Source organism: Camelus dromedarius, chromosome X (assembly GCF_036321535.1).
Source record: "Camelus dromedarius isolate mCamDro1 chromosome X, mCamDro1.pat, whole genome shotgun sequence".
NCBI classification, from domain to species: domain Eukaryota; kingdom Metazoa; phylum Chordata; class Mammalia; order Artiodactyla; family Camelidae; genus Camelus; species Camelus dromedarius.
The window spans coordinates 79720570-79741761 of record NC_087472.1 but is presented as its reverse complement, the minus strand read 5'-3'; the positions used below and the strand labels follow the sequence as shown (position 1 = coordinate 79741761).

General features: G+C 39.5%; 1 pseudogene; it reads left to right on the top strand.

Annotated features, from left to right (window-relative positions):
• The first annotated feature begins 9214 nt into the window (after positions 1-9214).
• Positions 9215-9797, top strand: LOC105091746 (glutathione S-transferase Mu 4-like; annotated as a pseudogene).
• The last annotated feature ends 11395 nt before the right edge of the window (positions 9798-21192 follow it).

Sequence of the window (21192 nt, the reverse complement as noted above, 5' to 3'; positions counted from 1 at the left end):
GAAAGACATTAAGCTTTATCAACAGTTGATGTTCAGACTGACACTGATGGCCTCACTCAGTTCATCTGCATGGAAGGCTATTGTGGGTCATGCCCAGCGTGCATGGTTTCCTGAGAGAAAAGTGTGATCCCATAATGCCGACAGGTTGACTGAGGTCTCCTCACCATTTGTTAGTTCTATTCTAGGGTACTGAAATTTACATGAGACTCGTTAAGTGAATTCGACTGCTATATTTTCTGCAAAGTAGAAACCACACATTGAAACCGTATATTGAAATGGAATGAGCGACTTTGAGAATCTTTTCTACCACCCACAAGTTCATGGGCTATCCCAAAGCAAAATGTGCAAAAGAGCTGTTGAACTTACGTTTGTTCTTCCTTTTCCAATTTCGTAATGTGGAAACTTAGATTATTTATTTGAGACCCCTCTTCTTTAGGAATACAAGCATTTAATGCTATACATTTCTCTCTAATTGTAGATAATTGTGGACAACATATAGGTAGGTCTTGTTTTGTAATCCAGTCTACCAGTTGTCTTTTAATTGATGTATTGATGATTTTAGCTGCATCTCACAAATGTTTTGCTGTATTTTCATTTTTTTGTTCAGTTCAAAATATTTTCCAATCTCCCTGGGGACTTCCTTTTTGACCCATGGATTATTTAGAAGGGTGTTAATTTCAAGAGTTTTGGGTATTTTCAAGAGGTCTTTCTGTAATTAATTTGTAGTTTAATTCCATTATTGTCAGAGAATATACTTTGGATGATCTTAATTCTTTTAAATTTGTTAAGGTTTGCTTAGTACCCAGGAAGTAGTCTATATTAGTGAACATTCTTCTGTGCATTTGAAAAAAATGAGCACTTTGCTGTTAAGTGAATTTTTCGATAAATAAATGTCAATTAGGTCCATGTGATTGATAATTTTGTTCAGTTCTTTTATATCCTTGCTGAATTTCTGTATACTTTTTCTGTCAGGTACTAAGACAGGAGTGGTGAAAATTTTTCATCTGTAATTGTGAGTTTATCCATTTCTCCATTCAATTCTATTAGATTTTGCTTCATGTACTTTGAAGCTCTATTTGGTACACACACATTTAGAACTCTTATGTCTTTTAGTGACTTGACCCTTTCACATGATGTAATGTCACTTTTTATCTCTGGTAATTTTCCTTGCTTTTAAATATACTTTGTCTGCTAGGACTATAGAATTTTTATACCATGAATAAATAAAAATAGATTTTTGAAAATATTATCTTACATTGCATCAACTTAAATTTCTGTTTCATGTATGTTATAAGTGTAGGTAATACTTAAGTACACAGTGGTTGTATAATGTATATAAAATATAAGTAGTATATAAGTATAATCATGCTTGCAGGTGTATTATTTCAAAGTTTGGAGATCATTTTTGTAAACTTTCAAAACCCAAAGTGTACTGTAACTTGCACTGTTTTCACATAATGTTAATAGATATTATGAATAAATAAAAATAATAATGAAGATTCTCATAGTCTTACAAGGGTAAGAAATGCTACATTAAGCAGAAATGGACATTTTTTTTTTTTGCTACGTGACTTCTTGGAGCCTTTAACATGCCAATATGTATGATGACTTTCCCAGAGACACAGTACACAGTATTTCCCAAGCTCTGGTTCTTGGAAGAGGTTTGTAAGCCTTATTTTGTGATCAGTCTGTATGCCTCACAGTAGCCAGACTTACGGTAAAAATACCACATTTGGCTTTTTGTGTGTGTGTGTTTGAAATGTCTTGCTAGCACCAAGTTACTAGTATGTCTTTCTTCATCCTAAGTAAAGAGCAGCATCAATTTATTTTCCCAAAAGAAGTGAAATTTTGTATTGAGCAATTAATCAAATTCTGACAAGATTGGGAGTATAAATTAATTTTCTTAAATTAATCTATAATAAATCTAAAATAATACCAAAATATGCGTTACTTAATTTGAATGTCTAACCAAATAGTGAGACGACTGTATCTCTGTATCTATATCTATATATATATCCAGCTCACGGATGAAATTTTATTTAAAAAGTCTGAATACTTTGGTATCATGTGTGAACATAACACAAGTGAAATTTCTTCTCTATTAATTGCTTCATTTAAGTCCTGTTTATTCTGCCAAGAGATACGTTGAAGTAGCGTCCTCTTCTCTTTCCCTTCTTCAACTGCTGTAGTTCAGACTCTCACCCACTCTTGTATGATAGTCTCATCGCAGCTCTCTGGGTTTCCTTTCTGTTTGCCATTGGAGAATGGTCACCCAAATTGTTTTAAAAATAGCACCAGTGATTCATATCAATTCCTTGCTTAAAAATGTCCAGTGCAGAGCATGCTGTCTGAACTCCAGGGGAAGAAGACAGGGGAATCTTCAAATATTTAAGACCCTTAAACATCTAACTCCAATCAAAATATCTTCCTTCATCACTTGGTCCTCCACACTCTGTGTGAGCCCTTGGTTTTAGACACAGCAGCTTCATTATTTATAAAGTTGGGGTTTTTTTGCCTATACTATGCCATCATGTCCATCCTGTGAAGTAGACTAGGCTTTTGCTATCTTCCTCATTATGCAGGTGAGGAAACAGAGCCTCATGACCTTGTCCAAGGTCACAGAGCATGTAAGGAAGAGAGTTAGTACTCAAAGGCTAGTTTTCTGATTTCAAATCCCACTCTTGGTCCAGAGTATGGTGCTGCTTGTCAGTGAAAGCATGATGAACTAGAGGTCAAGACATTCTAAAGCAGTTCCTGAAGGTGATAACTTAAATAATGATGGATGTAATCAAGTATGGTAAAAAATCGTAGGCAGGTGCTCAACATGGATTCCACCATCCTTCTAGAGTAGTGGTTCTCATTCTTGGCTTTACACTGGAATCACGTTGGGGAGCTTTAAAAACAAATGGGTGGCCCAGTTTCACCCCAGAGAGTCTCATGTAACTGATCTGGAGTGCAGCATGGGTATCTGGACTTCTAAAAGCACCACAGGTGATTATAATGTGCAGCCAACATTAAGAACCACCATTCTAGAGCAGTTGTTTTCAGAGTACAGGCACACCTCATTTTACTACACTTTGCTTTATTGTGTTTCACCAATACTGTGTTTTCTACAAATTGAAGGTCTGTGGCAATCCTGCATTGAGCAAGTCTATTGGCGCCATTTTTCCAATAGCATTTGCTCGCTCCGTGTCTCTGTGTCGCATTTTGATAATTCTTGCAATATGCCAAACTTTTTCATTATTATTGTATTTATTATGGTGATCTGTGATCAGTGATCTACATGTTACTGTTGTAATTGTTTTGGGGCGCCATGAATAAGACGACTAACTTAACGGATAAATGTTGTGTGTATTTTAACTGCTCCACTGACCGACTGTTTCTCTACCTCCTTTCCTTTTCTCAGGCTGCCTCATCCTCTGAGACACAGCAATATTGAAATTAGGCCAATTAATAACTGTATAATGGCCTCTAAGCGTTCAAGGGAAAGGAAGAGTTGCGTCTCTCTCACTTTAAATCAAAAGCTAGGAATGACTAAGCTTAGTGAGGAAGGCATGTTGAAAGCCGAGACAGGCCAAGAAGTAGGCCTCTTGCACCAAACAGTTCACCAAGTTGTGAAGGCAAAGGAAAAGCTACTGAAGGAAATTAAAAGTGCTGCTTCAGTGAACACACAAATGATAAGATAGCTTAACAACCTTATTGCAAATATGGAGAAAGTTTCAGTGGTCTGGATCAAGCCAGACACAACATTTGCTTAAGCCAAAGCCTAATCCAGAGCAAGGCCTTAACTCACTTTAGTTCTGTGAAGGCTGAGAGAGGTGAAGCTATAGAAGAAAAGTTTGAAGCTAGTGGACGTTGGTTCATGAGGTTTAAGGAAAGAAGTCATCTCCAGAACACAGAATTGCAAGGTGAAGACACAAGTGCTGATGTAGAAGATACAGCAAGTTGACCAGAAGGTCTAGCTAAGATAGTTAATGAAGGTGGCTACACTAAGCAACAGATTTTCAATGTAGATGAAACAGCCTTATATTGGAAGATGCCATCTATGACTTTCATAGCTGGAGAGGAGAAGTCAATGCCTGTCTTCAAATCTTCAAAGGACAGCTGATGACTTTAAGTTGAAGCCAAAGCTCATTTACCATCCCCTAAATCCTAAAGCCCTCAAGAATTATGCTAAGTCTACTCTGCCTGTGCTCTATAAATGGAACAACAAAGTCTGGATGACAGCACATCTATTTACAACATGGTTTACTGAATATTTTAAGCCCATTGTTGGGACCTACTGCTCAGGAAAATAAGATTCCTTTCAGAGTATTTCTGCTCATTGACAATGCACCTGATGACCCAGGAGCACTGATGGAGATGCACAATGAAATTAATGTTGTTTTCATGCCTACTAACATAGCATCCATTCTGCAGCCCGTGGAACAAGGAGTAATTCCAACTTTCAAGTCTTATGATTTAAGAAAAACATTTCATAAGGTTATACCTGCCATAGTTAGTGATTCCTCTGATGGCTCTGGGCAAAGTCATTGGAAAACCTTCTAGAAAGGACACACCATTCTAGATGCCATGAAGAACATTCATGATTCATGGGAAGAGGTCAGGATTAGAGTCTGGAAGAAGTTGATTCCAACCCTCATGCATGGCTTTGAGGAATTCAAGACTTAAGTGGAGGACGGAACTGCACTTGTGGTGGAAATAGCAAGAGCACTAGAATTAGAAGTGGAGCCTGAAGATGTGACTGAACTGTTGCAGTCTCATGATAAAACTAATGGATGAGCAGCTGCTGCTTACAGGTGAGCAAAGAAAGTGGTTTCTTGAGATGGAATTTACTCCTGGTGAAGATGCTGTAAAGATTGTTGAAATGACAACAAAGGATTTAGAATATTCCGTCAACTTAATTGACAAAGCATCAGCAGATTTTTGAGAGGACTGACTCCAATTTTGAAAGAAGTTCTACTGTGGTTAAAATGGTATCAAACAGCATTGCATGCTACAGAGAAATCATTCATGAAGGGGAGTCAATCGACATGGCAAATTTCACTGTTGTCTTATTTTAAGAAATTGCCATAGTCACCCCAAGCTTCAGCAACCACCACCCTGATCAGTCAGCAGCCAGCAACATCGAATCAACACCCTCCACTAGCAAAACGATTATGACTCGCTGAAGGCTCACATGATGTCGCTCAGGTTAGCATGTTTTAGTAATAAAGTATTTTTAAATTAAGGTAGACACGCTTTTTTTTTTTCTATAAGATACAGTGCTGTTGCACACTTAATGGAAGACTTTTATACACACTGGGAAAGCAAAATATTTTCTGCGACTTGCTTTACTGCGATATTTAGTTTATTGCAGTGGTCTGGAACCAAACCGGCAATATCTCTGAAGTATGCCTGTAAGTTCCTTGGATCAGTAACATCAACACCACCTGGCAACTTGTTAGAAATGTAAATTCTCAGGCCTCACACGAGATCTGAATCAGAAACTTGGGTGGAGCCCAGCAATCTGCGCTTTAGTAAGCCCTGCAGGGGATTCTGATAAAGGCTAAGCTTTGCGAACCACTGTGTTAACATCATGCATTTAAAATTTCTCTGGATTGGAACCATCAGTAATAAATGCATTGTAAGCGCTATCCCATTACACATCCATATTACAGTCTCTCCATTTATATAAGTGAAACAAAATTTGCTTGAAGCAATAGCAACCCTGAATGTGCACTGTGATATTTTCCAGTCTATTCCATCTCATCCCAGTTCATTAAAAAATACGAATCATGACTCTTTAATTTTACAACCCACTAATGGATTATAACCAGCAGTAAGAAAAAACACTGATCTCATGTCCTGTCCTGTGTTGCAGTGGCTGGAATATTAAAATCTATGTTCCGCAGGCTCTCTTGCAGCTGGGTTCTGGAACATTCTTAGTCTAGTCTCTGGGTCTCTTAATTGTGCTTTTATATCTTTTATTTCCTTTTCAGTGCTACTCCATTCAGGTAATTTTTTCATTCCATTCTTTTTCAAGTTCAGCATTCCTCTCTTTGGCTACGTATAGTGCGTTGTTTACCATATCCACTGAGTTGGTCATTTCCAAAGCTATATAGTTTTTATTTCTGAAAATTTCATTTCACTGGTTTTCAAATCTTTCTGTTTGTTTTGTTGATAATAGTATTCCCCTCCATGATTTTTAATTTCTTATTTTCTTTCTTTGGCCAATTAAATATACTGACAGTATATATACAATTTCATTATATAAAGTTTAAAAGAATAATATTCTTCATTTTTTTATGCTGACTCTCATTCATGGTGGCCTGTTTTCTTGTATTGATTTTAATATTTTTATTGTGAGCTCATGCTTGGTGGAAGGAGAGAGATTATTTGTTTGTGGAAATCCTTTGTGGCCCATTTTGACAATGGGTCCCTTAACAGAGATCTTACATTTTCTTTTCTAAGCCTCTTGGAGTGTAATCAAACTGAGACTACCTTCCCAATTTTATACTGATTTCACAGGAGTTTCTTGAATCACTCAGTGTGTTCAGCAGGATAAGAGAGAATTTACGTATGTATGTATGTATTTATTTGTCTATTATTTTTTTAAGTCCCTATTTGCAAGTCCTTTTTAAAAAAGATTGAGTCAGAGTTGAAGTACAATATTACATATATAAGTGTAATTCACAATTCTTAGAGGTTATACTCCATTTATAGTTATTATAAAATATTGACCATATTCCCTGTGCTGTACAATATATCCAGAGAATATCTTATTTATAATTATAGTATATCACTCAATGGGATCTGATTCCCCAGATTTCCAATGTATGAGTATGTGGAATTTCCCCAGACACCACAATTATCCAGACCCCAGCTGGGTGTCCTGCGATACAAGTCAGTTCTGACGCTATCTATCCGAAGGTAGCATCAGATCCCACAGATTCAGGGCTCAGTCCCAGACTGCCCCTCCCTACCACTTCAGATGCCAACCACAAGCCCAGGTTACCACCTGTACTTCTGACCAACTGACTATAAATCAGAGGTTCCCATGATCCCCTCCTTGGATTTGATTAATTTGCTAGAGCAATTCACAGTCCTCTGGAAACCTGTTTACTTACTAGATTACTGGTTTGTTATGAAAGGATATAACTCAGGAACAGCCAGATGGAAGAGATGCATAGGGCATGGTATGGGGCAAGGGTGAGGAGCTTCCATGCCTTCTCCAGGTGCCCCACTCTCCCCACACCTCTACACGTTCACCAATCCAGAAGCTCTCTGAACCCTGTCCTTTTGGGGTTTTAGATTAAGGTATACACGCTTTTTTTTTTCTATAAGATATAATGCTGTTGCACAGTTAATGGGAATACATAGGCATGATTGATTAAATTGTGGACCATTGGTGATTGAATCCACTCTCCAGGCCCTCTCGCCTCCCTGGGAGTGGGGATTGTGGGACTGAAATTTCCAACCCTCCCATCACTTCCTTGGTCCCTCTGTTGACCAGGCCCTATCCTGAGGTGGTTTCCAAAGGTCTCTTCCTTAACATAATAAAAGATACCTTTATCTCCCTAATCACAAGACATTCCAAGTGTTTTAGATGCTCTGTGCCAGATCCCAGGCTGAAGACCAAAAAAATATTTCTTGTTATAAATCACAAGATCACAATCACATTCATCTAATTTCTGATAAACGCTACTTGGTTGCATTTCTTGCATCAACCCTAGACGTTTTTATTTTGTTTTGTTTTGCCCTCAGTACACTGCTGGATTTTACTGCATGAGATGTCTAGGATTTCTGGTTTTTTTTGCCTTCATAAATTGTGTGTGTGTGTGTGTGTGTGTGTGTAGGGAGACAGTGAGTGAGCAAATGAATTTAATTGTAACATCTCTGTCACTTAAGATAACAAATGGTTGTTTCTTGTTCATACAGATTCTGCTTCAAGTGGGGCATCTCTTTAGATCATCTCTCCCCAGTCCGTGATTCAGAGGGATCCAGGCTGTTTTCATTTTATGATGTTGTCCTGACTTCCAGGTCTCTAAAGCAGGGGAGGAAAGCACTCAAAAACGGTGAAGGAGTTTTGATTTCCTCAGCCCAGAAATGACTAACCCTGAGCAAAAACAAGTCATATGGCCCTACCCACCTGTAAGGGAGGTGGGAAGTACAGTCTTTCAGGTGCTCAGGAAAGAAAGGAGAACTGCATTTTGGAGACGACAATGTCTGCCACTCAGGTAGTGTCAATTTGAGCCCTATAAGGGTAGCCTGCACTTTTAAATTCTCAAGGGAGAATTTTTTCCCACCCCAATCCCAGACCCAGACATTGACCTTTTGCTAGAGAATTTATATCTTGTCTATACGTCCAAATATTCCAAAGCGTTTTGAATAAAGAATAAAGAGTTTTAGAAACAGACTCACAGACATAGAAGACAAACTTACGGTTACCAGGGGGAAAGAGGGTGGGAAGGGATAAATTGGGAGTTTGGGATTTGCAGACACTAACTATTACATATAAAATAGATACACAACAAGTTTCTATTGTATAGCACAGGGAGCTATATTCAATATCTTGTACTAACCTATAATGAAAAAGAATATGAAAACGAATATATGCATGTATATGTATGAGTGAAACATGATGCTGCACACCAGAAATTGATGCAACATTGTAAACTGACTATACTTCAAGTGAAAAAAAAGAATAAAGAGTTTTGAAATTCAATGTTTTATTCAGAGGACGCTTAATTCCATTCTTTGCCTCACATGGGCCCGAGGCCTTGATGCCTTTCCAAGTGGTTATTAATATACAAGTATTTTACTTACTGATGTAAGTAAAGCTCTTAGGGTAACCAAAGCCCTAGCGCATATTTACTTAGTACGCTTCCTTTGAATTTTTGACTCCCAAGGATCCCTCCCTCCCTTCTTTCCTTTTTTCCTGTGTCTTTTTATATTGATATAATTTCTAACTTAAAGAAAAATTGCAAGGATGAAGTTTCAGCCTAGCTCCACTGAGGCCATCTCTGGAGTCCACAGAAAGCTGAACCCTGGCCATGACCTTGGGTTACTGGGACATTTGTAGGCTTTCTACACCATCTGCTGCTAGAATACAAAGACTTGGGAGTGGCTTCAAGATGGGGGATGGAATAGAAGGACGTGTAGTTTACCCTCTCCCATGAATACATCAGAAGTACATCTCCATGTGAAACAATTCTCACAGAATGCCTACTGAACTCTGGAATACAAAGACTTAAACTATGAGGAGAACCGGATGGGAGATGCTCCTATGACAGAAGCCAGTGGCCAAATGAGAAATTGAAGCTGGGCTTGGACTTTCCCAATCTGCGCTATTTAATTGGTGATGCTCACAAGATCACCCAGAGCAATGCCACCCTTTGCTACATTGCTTGCAAGGACAACCTATGAGGGAAGACAGAAGGGGAGAAGATTCACGTGGACATTTTTGAGAACTAGGTTATGGACACCTCTAATTAGCTGGCCAGTGTCAGCTACAGCCCTCACTTTGAGAAACCGAAGCCTGAGTCCTTGGCGGAGCTCCATGAAGAGATGAAGCTCTTCTCAGTTTCCGGAGAAGAGGCCATGGTTTGCAGGAGACGAGATCACCTCTGTGGATTTTCTCCCTTATGACATTCTTGACCTGCACCGTGTGTTTGAGCCCTAAGGCCTGTGTACATTTCTAACATGAAAGACTTCATCACCACATAGAGGGCCTGAAGATTTCTGCCTACGTAAAGTTCAGCTGGCTTCTCCCAGGCCCTGTGTACATAAAGATGGCTGCCTTTGGCAACAGGTAGGTCCCTGAAGGTCAGAAGATAGGAGGTGCCCCAGCTTCATTGGGACCCTGGAGAAAAGCTGGACCTCCCTACATCCCCAGAATCATTCCTCTTGTTCCATTCTCCTTCTTTTCTTTCCCTTCCCCCATCCCCTTTATCGGGCCCCTTTCCTCCCCTAATCCTTGTTCATATTGGCCCTTTAAAGGTCTACAGCACCTTATTTTCTTCAGCAAATCCACCCCCGTTGTTGTCCTTCCTGCATCAGCCAACCAGAGCCATCCTTCCCTTCAGTGGTTGTCTCTGCTTTGAGGTACATGACTGGACCCCTCACCAGTAAGTTTCAACCCTGAGTTCCCCAACATGGATCTGAAGACCAGTATTGGACTGATGTGCAGACGCAGCTCCCCAAGCAGGGCCCCTACTCCAGCCCTGCATGATCCCAGATAAAGCCTTCACACACACACACACACACACACACACACACACACACACACACACAGAGAGAGAGAGAGAGAGAGAGAGAGAGAGAGAGAGAGAGAGAGAGAGAGAAATTGTAAGAATTCCTATATACCATTTACCCAGATTCATCAATTGGATACATTTTGCTCATTTGAAATCTCTCCCTCTCTCTCTTAATCTCTTCTACACACACACACACACACAAAACCAAATTTATGAAGGAAAATGTAAGAAAAGAAAATTGCAGACCTATCTCGTGAAGTGAATGTCACTGTATCAAACCCAACAGTACTAAAAACAAAATAACAAAAAATGAAACCTGTAGTAATCATATTTTTAACTTTCTGTATTTTATCATGCTTTGACATCCTGGGGCCTTGCTAATCCTGAAGAGATTGCCTCTTCCAGGGCTAGCTAATTCCTAGAGCTATTAAACAACTTGCCTGCCTGGATGTCTTTCATATGCAAACCAACCAATCTATATAGTCCATGCCCCCAACCACCTTCTTTATTGACCTCTCTCACACCAAGCCAATATTCTCCTTGCCCTAAATCACCCCAGGGCCAGGTACAGGACAATTGGGGACCACCCCCATAGCCCAGAGCCCGCTGAAATTATTCAAACTAGCCAGTCCTAAAGTGCTTAACTTCCCTTGCCCATTCCTTCCCACCAAAACCGCAATGAAGGTTTGTGCTCTTAATTTTCCTTGCTCATTCTGCCTCCTACCCAACCCTGGTACTTACCCATGTGGCCCTGCATGGTGTGACATGTCCTCTTCTCCTGGGAACTCTGAGTAATAAATTCTTATTTCAAAGGCAGTTGTCTTCATATCTGTCACCTTGCCATACCTGATTAAAACAAGTCCTGGGACGATTTCAAGACATCAACCAAGTAGAGTTTATCCCAGAAACAAAATGATAATTTATTATTAGAAAACCTATTAAAGTGATATACCACGCTAATAAAGAACAAAGTCTTATAATCATGTCACTTAAGCAGAAAAAGCATTTGATAAATTTCAACTAAATGTATCCATCCAAAACCTAGGGCAAACATGTATTTCATTGTGACACTTTTGACATACTCCCATAAAGTCAGGATCTCAATAAGCGTTAATAAACGCTTCAGTCCGACATTATACTGAAGGTACTAACCAACGCAAAAAGTCAAGAAAAACAGCGTATCCAAACTGGATTACGAAGAGACAAGCTGTCTTTATTTGCGGGTTATGTGATTGTTTACATAGAAAATTCAATAGAACCTACAGATAAATTATTGAAACAAATAAGTAGCTTCATCGGGTTTGCTGGATAAAATATTAACATATAAACCCAACTGAAGTCCTCCGAGTGTCTTCATATTGTATTTTATAATACCTAATACTGAGTGACAATAGCAAATTTTAGAAAGATTCATGTGGTCTGGTCTCATTTATATAAGTTTAAAACCCCCAAAATAATACTATCTATGTTCTAGGGGCATACACAAGTGCAATCATTTAACTAAAGCTTGCATGATAATGACAAATTCTAAATTCATAATACTGATTATCTCTGGGGAGAAAGGGAAGAAAATGAGATTGGGGAACTTCACCTAGATCTTTTATTATTTTCCTTTAAAAATCAGGTAAACATATGATAACAAATTAAGATTTGAAAAAGCAGGGTGGTGGATGCCTGGATATATCTTTTATTTATTGCCATAGTTTTCTGTACAAAATATTTCACAATAAAACCAAAGAAATTAGGGAGATAAACTAGAAAGCTGTTTCGTTATCTAGATGAAAGTTGTTAAGAATGTAGTCCAAGAGAGTAGCCTGGAAAGGAAGGAAGAGCGAGAAATATTCAGGCTGGATAGAGAAGTGGGACCATAGAGGAAGAGCAGATGACACCTCACAGGTTTCTAGGTAGGATGGCTGGTGGAGATGGCATTGCAACCACTGAGATATGACACGAGTATATTTTCTGCCATGTTCTGTTTGAAATATCCATGGGAACTCCTGGTTAAAGTATGAGACTAAAAGTTGGATACATGATTCTGAAACTCAGGAGGAAGTATGGACGGGCAATATGGGGTATGAGAGTCAACAGCATTATAGATGGTGGCGGAAACTATGTGAGTAGGTGAGACCATCCAGGTGATGGTAGCAGAGTAAGAAGAGGAGCAGAGGGAGGAGAATAAAGTCCAAAGAAACATTTATATTTAAGGAGTTGGAAGATCAAGGGAAGTTCAAAGGATGGCTGGAGAGACACAGAGGAGAACCATGAAATTGTTGTGTCACAGAGGTGTATGGAGTCAAAAATTTCATGACGGTACTGTTTGGTGGTTTCACATCTAGCCAAGAAGTTCCGTAAGAAAAGGATTAAGAAACTTGCTTATTAAATTGTGCAAATAGGAGGTTACTAGTGACTTTAGCAAGCATAGTTTCAGGGAACTGGGCATTGGGGGAAGAGGTCAGATTGAAATGAGTTGAGGAGTGACTGGAAGATGAGTATAGGAGTATCAATTGCTCTTTTAAGAACATCGCCATATAATCACCATAAATATTGCCACTACCAGTAATGATAATTATTTCCCCAATTACCAATACAATCACTACCCGCCCACTGGCTTCTTGTAATTCCCTTTCCCCTCCCTCTGCTTCTCTCTTTTCCCTTATCAATCAATCAGACATATTTATGCACATCTACTACATTCATTTGACTCTATGTATAAGGTTCTTGACCTTGAGGGGTTTCCTTGTAGTGGAAAAGACAGGCATGCAGACATGTAACTTTAATAAATGCTCTCTGTGGTAGCCATATATATAATTCACCAAATATTTCCTGCTTTCCTCCCTGTGGGAACACAGTAGGATTATACCTTTTTGCTCCCTGTAGCTGAGTGGAACCACATGTTTAATTCTGGCCAGTGAGTTGTGAGTTAAAGGGATATATGTCACTTCTAACCTGGGCACTTAAATTTAGTTGCTGGTGTGAAACCCTCTAGAGTCAAACTATAGTTGAGTAGCTAATTACTGTAGGCGAAATCCATCATGTAGCCTGTTTTATAAATAAAGTTTTATTGGAACACAAATGTGCTTATTTATGTGCATATTGTCTATGGCTGCTTTCGTGTTCTAACGACAGTGTAGTTGTGGCAAAGACTGTATGCCCCTCAAAGCCTAAAATTATTTACTATACAGAAAAGTTTGGTGACACCTTCCTTAATACAATCTAGTTTTATCCTGATGCTCCATATGGAGGCAGGGTGGTGATAAAAAAATTCCTCCAACATAAAGTGTGGTGTATTTGAATGAACACAGGCTTGGAAGCTAGATAGGGTCTCTGGGTCTAGATAGTGAGCCTTGTGTACTATGGAACCTTCTACCCAAGGCTTTGTGTGGCTCAAATCACTGTCTGACAGCAGCAGCCACAAGGAAGAATGGAGGCAAATGGAAGCAAGCTCAGATTTGCATTGTATGGCTCTAAAGGGTTTCTATAGACTGAAAGTTTGTGTTCCCTGCAAATCCGTATGTTGAAATCCTACCCCAATGTAATGGTGTTAGGAGATGGGGCCTTTGGTAGATGATCAGATCATGAAGCAGCACCCTCATGAATGAGATTAGTGCCCTTTACAAAAGAGATTCCACAGAGCTCCCTTAGCCCTTCCATAATGTGAGGACACCAGGAGAAGTTACCAGCTATGAACCAGGAAGTAAGCTCTCATCAGACACAGAATCTGCCTGCACCTTGATCTTGGACTTCTCAGCTTCCAGAACTATGAGAAACAAATATGTATTGTTCATAAGCCACCCAGTCTGTATTGTTACAGTAGCCTGAACTGATTAAGACAGGAGTAAAGGGAATATTGATGAGTCATTGCTCATTATGATCAAGCACTCTTTAAAAGTCAGAGTTGTCCAAAACTGGAATGAGCTATCTTGCAGGAATGAAGGGTGCACATAGCCCTGGGCTATGGAGAGTATGTTCCTTTTTGGCCCAAGTATTCAAGAAGGAGCCAACTTAACTCTTAGGAAAGTAATATATTAGTTTTCCATAAGTGTATAGCAAATTACTATAAACTTAGTGCCTAGAAACAACCATACATTTATTTGCTCACAGTTCTGTAGGTCAGAAGTCCAACACGGCATGACTGGTTCTCTGCTCAGTGTGTCACAAGACTGAAATCAAGGGGTTGGTCAGGCTGAATTCTCATCTAGAGGTTCTAGGGAAAAAAATCCACTTCAAAGTTCATTCTTGTCAGAATTCAGTTCCTTGTAGTTGTAGGACTGAGGTCTCTATATCCTTGCTGGCTGTTAGCCAGGGGTTGCTCTTGGCTCCTAGAGGTTGCGCACATTCCTTGTTATTTGTCTCCCTCCACCTTCAAGTCAAAAATGACATGTTTAATCTTTCTGGTGAATATTGGACTTTCTCTTTTGTGACCAGTCAGAGGAAACTACTTTTAAAAGATTCGTGTGATTAGGTCAGTCCACCTGGATGATCTCCTTCTTTTAAGGTCAATTGTGCCTAATTATGTGATTAAACACCATCATATTCACTGACTGGGGAATTGTGAAAAATGTGCACACTGGGGTAGGGGGAACCTTAGGAGGACAACCTAGAATTTGTCTACCACAGATGAGAAGAGAGTTCTAACATTATACTCAGCTGGACAAGTTTAGGTTCAAAGTACATTCCAATCTTGAAAATCAATGATTCTGTGACTTCAAAGTTTGGATTGAGAAGAGGATTTAAGTCAATTTCTGCCTTCATGCAGTTTTCAACGTGAGAATAAAATTAACACACATAAAACTATTAACACTGTGTTAAACTAATGGTTAAACTGTGTAAATTAGGAGTCTATAGAAGATCAAGGAGGAGAGAGATTGGAGAGGATTAAAAATGCTTAGAACGCTTTCTCAGAGAACGTGTGACTTGAACTGTTATTTGAAGTAGGATGAAATAGGAAATAACAAATGCCTGCCTTTTTCTAAACTTCTGGATGGTTTTTATTCATTGTACATTCACATTTCCAAAGTGTGATACTGAAAACTAGGCTAAGAAAATTTGTCCAAAACTTAGAAATAGGGTGGAATGGGTACATATCTTTGCAAAGTCATCCTGGAATGTTGGCTATATACTCATACTGCCTGAAGATCAAGTCTCTAGATCAGTGGTTCTCAAGTTTTCATAAGCATCAGAATGCCCTAGAGGGCTTGTTAAAACACAGTGCTGAGTCCTGTCCCAATATTTCTGATTCAGTAGGTCTTGAGTGGGGGCTCAAGAAATTGAATTTCTGACAGGATTTCAGGTGATGCTGGTGCTTCTGGTCTGGGGAGGACACTTTGAGAACAAATGCTCTAGAGGTAGTTACCATTGTTTGACTTACTACTTACTGTTGATTAAGGCAAAGATTCTATAAAATTACAGGTTAACTTGTACAAGTTGCCAATGACTTTTGTCCAATAGAAATGCAAATAATTTCTGCCCAATGACAATCTTATTTCAGCTTTCTTTCTTTCAGTGACTGTATGTACTAGTCTCTCAGATCCTTCTTTGAGCTAGCACTAACACACACCCTCATTAACAAGTTAAATAAGTCTTGGTGTTAAATAAACTTTTGACACGTGCACTATGTTTGTGTGATAATCATGATTTTTAACTTTTTGAAATGTACACCTTGTCAGGGTTGTGTGATCAAATAAGTTCTTGACAAGCCCAAGTTGAACAATTTTACACAGGATTCGTAACAATGCGCTTCTCCCAGACTTTAACTTGCTATTTAAAAAGTAGATGATGCGGCATTTCACAAACTTATTTGACACCGTACACTTTTTCTTCAAAGTGTCTTTAGAAAACATTGCCCTACACAGTTATTATCAGTGACATCACAGCCATTTCCACAATCTCTAAAAGAAATACAAGTTCCCTAGTTGCACAGATTGAATGCCATCTCAGCTGGTGAGCACATTTTTAAAGTCAAAGAAGAGAGCTTTTGTGTCATTTGGCACTCAGGAGGCCTCCACCACCAGATTCAGGGTGGAGAAAGGTTTTTGTCCCCTTTTTATCTCCTAATATCATGCAGGACTCCAAAATTCCCCTCGGGGTTCCTGTGAGATGACAGAGAAATGCTCAATGCATTTTTTTTCCTTCCTGGAGCCAAATCTTCCATTGCCCCAAAGCTTTCTTTCCAGCCCAGCAAAATGTTTGTAGATTTCTCCTTTTTCAGTGATGTCTAGGATGAGTATCCCGCAGAGTTGGAGAGCACTCACTAGTGGTTTGAGAGCAAAGGTAGTAACTATGTCAGGAATTCAGGGTTCTGTTTCTGCAGCCCCACATCACTAGAGGCCTGGATCGAGCCCAAACCATGTTCCAACCATGGTTTCTCATTCTGGAAAGCTCTGTTGTCATCTGGGGCCTTTTTCTCCCCCTGAAAGCCTCTCGCTTTCTCTCTCCACAGCCAACTGACTCCCTTGAGTGCTAAACTCAAGTTGGAGAATTTGAGGATTGTAAAGATTGACAGTTTGTGGTTTGCTTCAATTTAGAAGCAAATCTTGCAGGGGAATCATGGCTTTAAATCTATGAAGTAGAGAAACTGCTCTTCTTCTGAGTGAGCAAGGACTTGGAAGACTGTCCCTGCGGTCAATTGTGTGTTGGTCTAAAGTGAGTAAACCACATGGGTTTATGTTTGAAGCTCCCGGAAGCATTTCCACCAATGAGATTGTGATGTGGTCTTTCCAACCTATAAATTTGGTCACTTTTCTTTTTTTTTAACCTTCTGGAATGTATTCTCTCAGGCAGCTTTTCTCCATGTTCCATTGATACGGAACACCCACTGAGGTTGGTAACTTCATTCTTGGTGGGTTTCATGGGAGACGTATGGAGGGCTCCAGCATCCATATGCCCACACTCACACTATGCTCACCAGTCCCTTTGACTCTATGGAACCACCTAAGGCAGAAGGTAAATGTTTCCTCATGTGAGTCTCCAAGTTCCCAAACCGAACTCTGGCTTTAACTACCATCAAGGCCACCATGTGCCCACAGTGATGCAGGTCAACTCTCTGTGAGCAAACCTTCCTATAATTGGTCAATTTTGTTTCCTCCTCTCTTGTAGTTTTCTGTGGACTGTACAAGCAAGACATTTTTCATACTATGTCACAGGATTTGCTCTTTGCCTTGGAGAAATGTTCCTATAGTTTGTTCCATTTGCATGTGCAATGGTCACCATCTTGCATCTCCTTTTATTTAAACTTTTTGTATTGAGATAGTTATAGAATTACATGCAGTTGTAAGAAATAATACAGAGAGAACTTGTGTACCTTTTATCCAATTTCTCCTAATGGTAGCATCTTGCAAAACTGTAGTACAATAGCAAAGCCAAGGTACGGACATTGAAACAGTCCAAGAACTGAACATTGTCATCACCACAGAGGGCGACCTGCTGTTTTTTTTTTTGGCTACATCCACTGCCCTACCTCCCTTCACCTGACTCCTGGCAACCACTTATTTGTTCTCCATTTCTCAAATTTTATCTTTTCAAAATGTTATGTAACTAGAATAATACAGTATGTAACCATTTGGGATTGGCTTATTTTTTTTTCCACTTAACATAATTCTCTAGAGAGTCATCAAAGTTATTATGTATGTCAATCGTCTGTTTCTTTTTATTGCTGAGTAGTATTCAATGATATGAATGCATCACCATTTGTTTAACCATTTAACTGCTGGAGGACATTTGGGCTACTTTCCAGTTTTGGACTATTACATTTGTGTAAGGTTTTTGTGTGAATTGAAGTTTTCATGCTATGAGTGCAATTACTGGTTCATATGGTAATTTCATGTTTAGTTTATTTAAGAGACCGCCAAACCATTTTCTAGGATGGCCGTACAATTTTACATTCCTACCAGCAATGTATGAGAGATCCAGTTTCTCCACATCCTTGTCAGCATTTTGGGGCTACCAATATTTTATTTTAGCTCTTCTGATAGGTGTGTAGCAATATCTCATTGTAGTTTTAATTTGCATTTCTCTAATGGCTAATGAGATTGGATCGCTTTTCATGTGTTTATTTTCCATCTAGACATCTTCTTTGGTGAAATGCCTGTTTATGTCTTTTGTCCATTTTCTAATTTGATTGTTTCTTTACTGTTGAATTTTGAGAGTTCTTTATTTATTCTAGACATAAGTCCTTTGTCAGATTTGAAAATATTTGAATAAATTCTGTTGATCTGTCCCCAAGTTCACTGATTCTGTCTTCTGTCATTTCCACTGTATTATTCAGTCCATCCAGTGAGTTTTTATTTCTCATATTATAATTTTCACTTCTTGATTCCCATTTAGTTTTTTCATAACTTCTGTTTCTTTGCTGAGATTTTTAAAAATTATTTTTCACTTGTTTCAAAATAATTTGTAATTGTTTGTTGAGTTTTCCTCAGATAATTATAACATCTGCTTCATCTCAGTGTTCATCAGTTAAATGTCTTTTTTTCGCCTTCACGTTGTGATTTTCCTGATTCCTGATGTGGAATGATTTTCAGTTGTATATTTAACATTTTGGCTATTATACTAGGAGATTGTGGGCCCCATTAACTTTTTAATTTTGGTAGGCACTTTATTTAGATTTAGCAAGCAGGTTCTGACCTACTTTTGGGACTGTGGCTCCAATGACAATATAATTCTCAGAGCCTTTGTGGGACTCTTTTTGTCCACGAAGTTTATCTCATGCCATTGGGGCTCCCATTTGTCCTTGCTAGTATTGTTTGAGGGGGCTGGAGAAGTTTGCTCAGGCTTGGCTCTCTAGATCTTGTAGGTGGGGAAGGGGGTCTCCCTGCTTCAGAGTTGGATGGTGTTTCCTGGTGCTCTTTTTACCATGTCCTCCTGTCTGTGGGGGATGAAGAGTGCCTCCCTGGCTGGGTGTTTGTTGTGAGGGTTCCTCTGAGTGTCTGGGAGTTGGGGCAGGGAGAGTCTTAGGCCTGTAGGGACAAATAGACTTCCTGGGCTGGGTGGATCTTGTGGCAGTCTCCCCCCAGCCTGTGGAAGATGGAGCACACATCCCAGGTTGCACATTTACTGTGACATGATCCACTTGCTAATCCTCACCACAACATGCACACAGACATATGCACACACAAACACACAGTGGCTCTGAGTGGAGGAGGGGAGCCGCAGATCCAACAAGGAAGAATAATGCTTCCCAAGCTGGCGCTTGTGCTGTGACCCCCTTTGCCCGTGTCCCATAGCTGTGTGATGTCTCTAGTGAGCCTCAAACAAGGTAAGGATAGAGAGTGCCAGGTCTGGGTGGCCTTCTTGGCCTTCTTCTGCTGGGTGGTGCTTCAAAAGATGCCCTTCCCCTATTGTGTTCCTCCAGTTTTGTGATCCATCTTCCACCTTTCAGAGTTTTTCTTTGATTGTTTCTTGAGTTATTTCTAGGGTTCATAGTTGTTTTTAGCAGGAAGCAGAGAGAGATAAGTCTAGCCATCTTGTCTGGACATCTCATCTTTCTTTTTTATATATAATCTCTATTTTAGTATTCCTAGTAATCTTACAAGTCTCTTTACTATCTCTTTTGACTTTATCATTGCTTTTGCACTTATCAGATATCAGAGAGTTAATATTTGTAAACCATCTTAGAGCAAAGTATGAGTTCAGCAAATATGTATCCATCTAAAAAATACTGTGAGAATAGACACCAAAATGTTGGCACGGAAGCACTAAAAACACAGTAATCATGCTTTTGCTGTAGAGCAGGACTTTCTTTGTCATTACGTAGGCTTATAAGTAAAGAGGACTAACGTGTTTGAAATCATAGTGATCATTTATTGAGTTCTTACTGTCCTTGGGCAATATGCTAAGATTTTAGTATATTAACTCACTAACTCTTAACAATAACTATACATATATGATAGCATAATGGGTTAAATAATGTCCTGCCAAATTGACAGCCCAAGCCCTAGACTGGTGAATAGGACCGTTTTTTGGAAAAAAGATCTTGGCAGATGTAATTCAATTAAGGATCCCAAGATGAAAACACCCTGGATTAGGGTGGACCCTAAATCCAACAACTGGTCTCCTTATAAGGGAAAGGATAGGGAGATTTTGAGACACAAAGAAGAAGGTCACATGCAGATGGAGGCAGCGATTGGAGTTATGTAGTCCCAAGCCAAGGAATATCAAAGATTGTTGGCTGCCACCCAAAGCTATAGGAGAAAGGCATGGAATAGATTCTCCCTAGAGCCTCCAGAAGGAACCAATGCTGTTGACATCTTGATTTTGGACTTCTGCCTTCCAGAACTGTGAGGCAATACATTTCTGTTGTTTTAAGCCACCAAGTTTGTGGTTATTTGTTACGGCAGCCTCAGGAGACAAGTTCACTTAGTATTATTATATATCTCCATTTTATAGATGAGGAAACAGGGTTGAAAATGTAAAATGACTTGCAGATGTTCACACAGCTGGTGAGTGGCTGAGCTGGGAACTAAGCCAAGATTATGCACTGCAAGGCTTGGGTTTTCAATCTTAAGCATCCAAAATGTCATTGATAACAGGTTATAAAACAGCACCCAAGCCTCTACATTTTACACTCCACCAACCCTTTCTTCAGGGATCTCTTTCTATTCCAAGAGATTTCCATTGCTCTCAAGCTGTTCCTGCTTCATGTTGCTAGTAGAGATGAGAGATTATTGATTAGAGTTGGCACCTACGGTTGGGTATGACCCTCAGTTCTTCCATCTCAAGGCAAATTTACACCAGTTCTAGAGGAGGGGGCAATGCTTAACACAAAGGGAAAGTTTCTCATAGGGCATCTTCAGGCCATGAGTAGCCAATCAGAGGTAGAGATGGTTTTAGACTGAGCAGGGTCTGTCAGTTCACGTTACCCATGCTAATGCCTTGTTTCCACCACACGTAAAGCCATTCTAGCCATTGTTTCGAGGATCAGGCCATAGCAAAAGATACTAACCTCCTGAAACTCGAG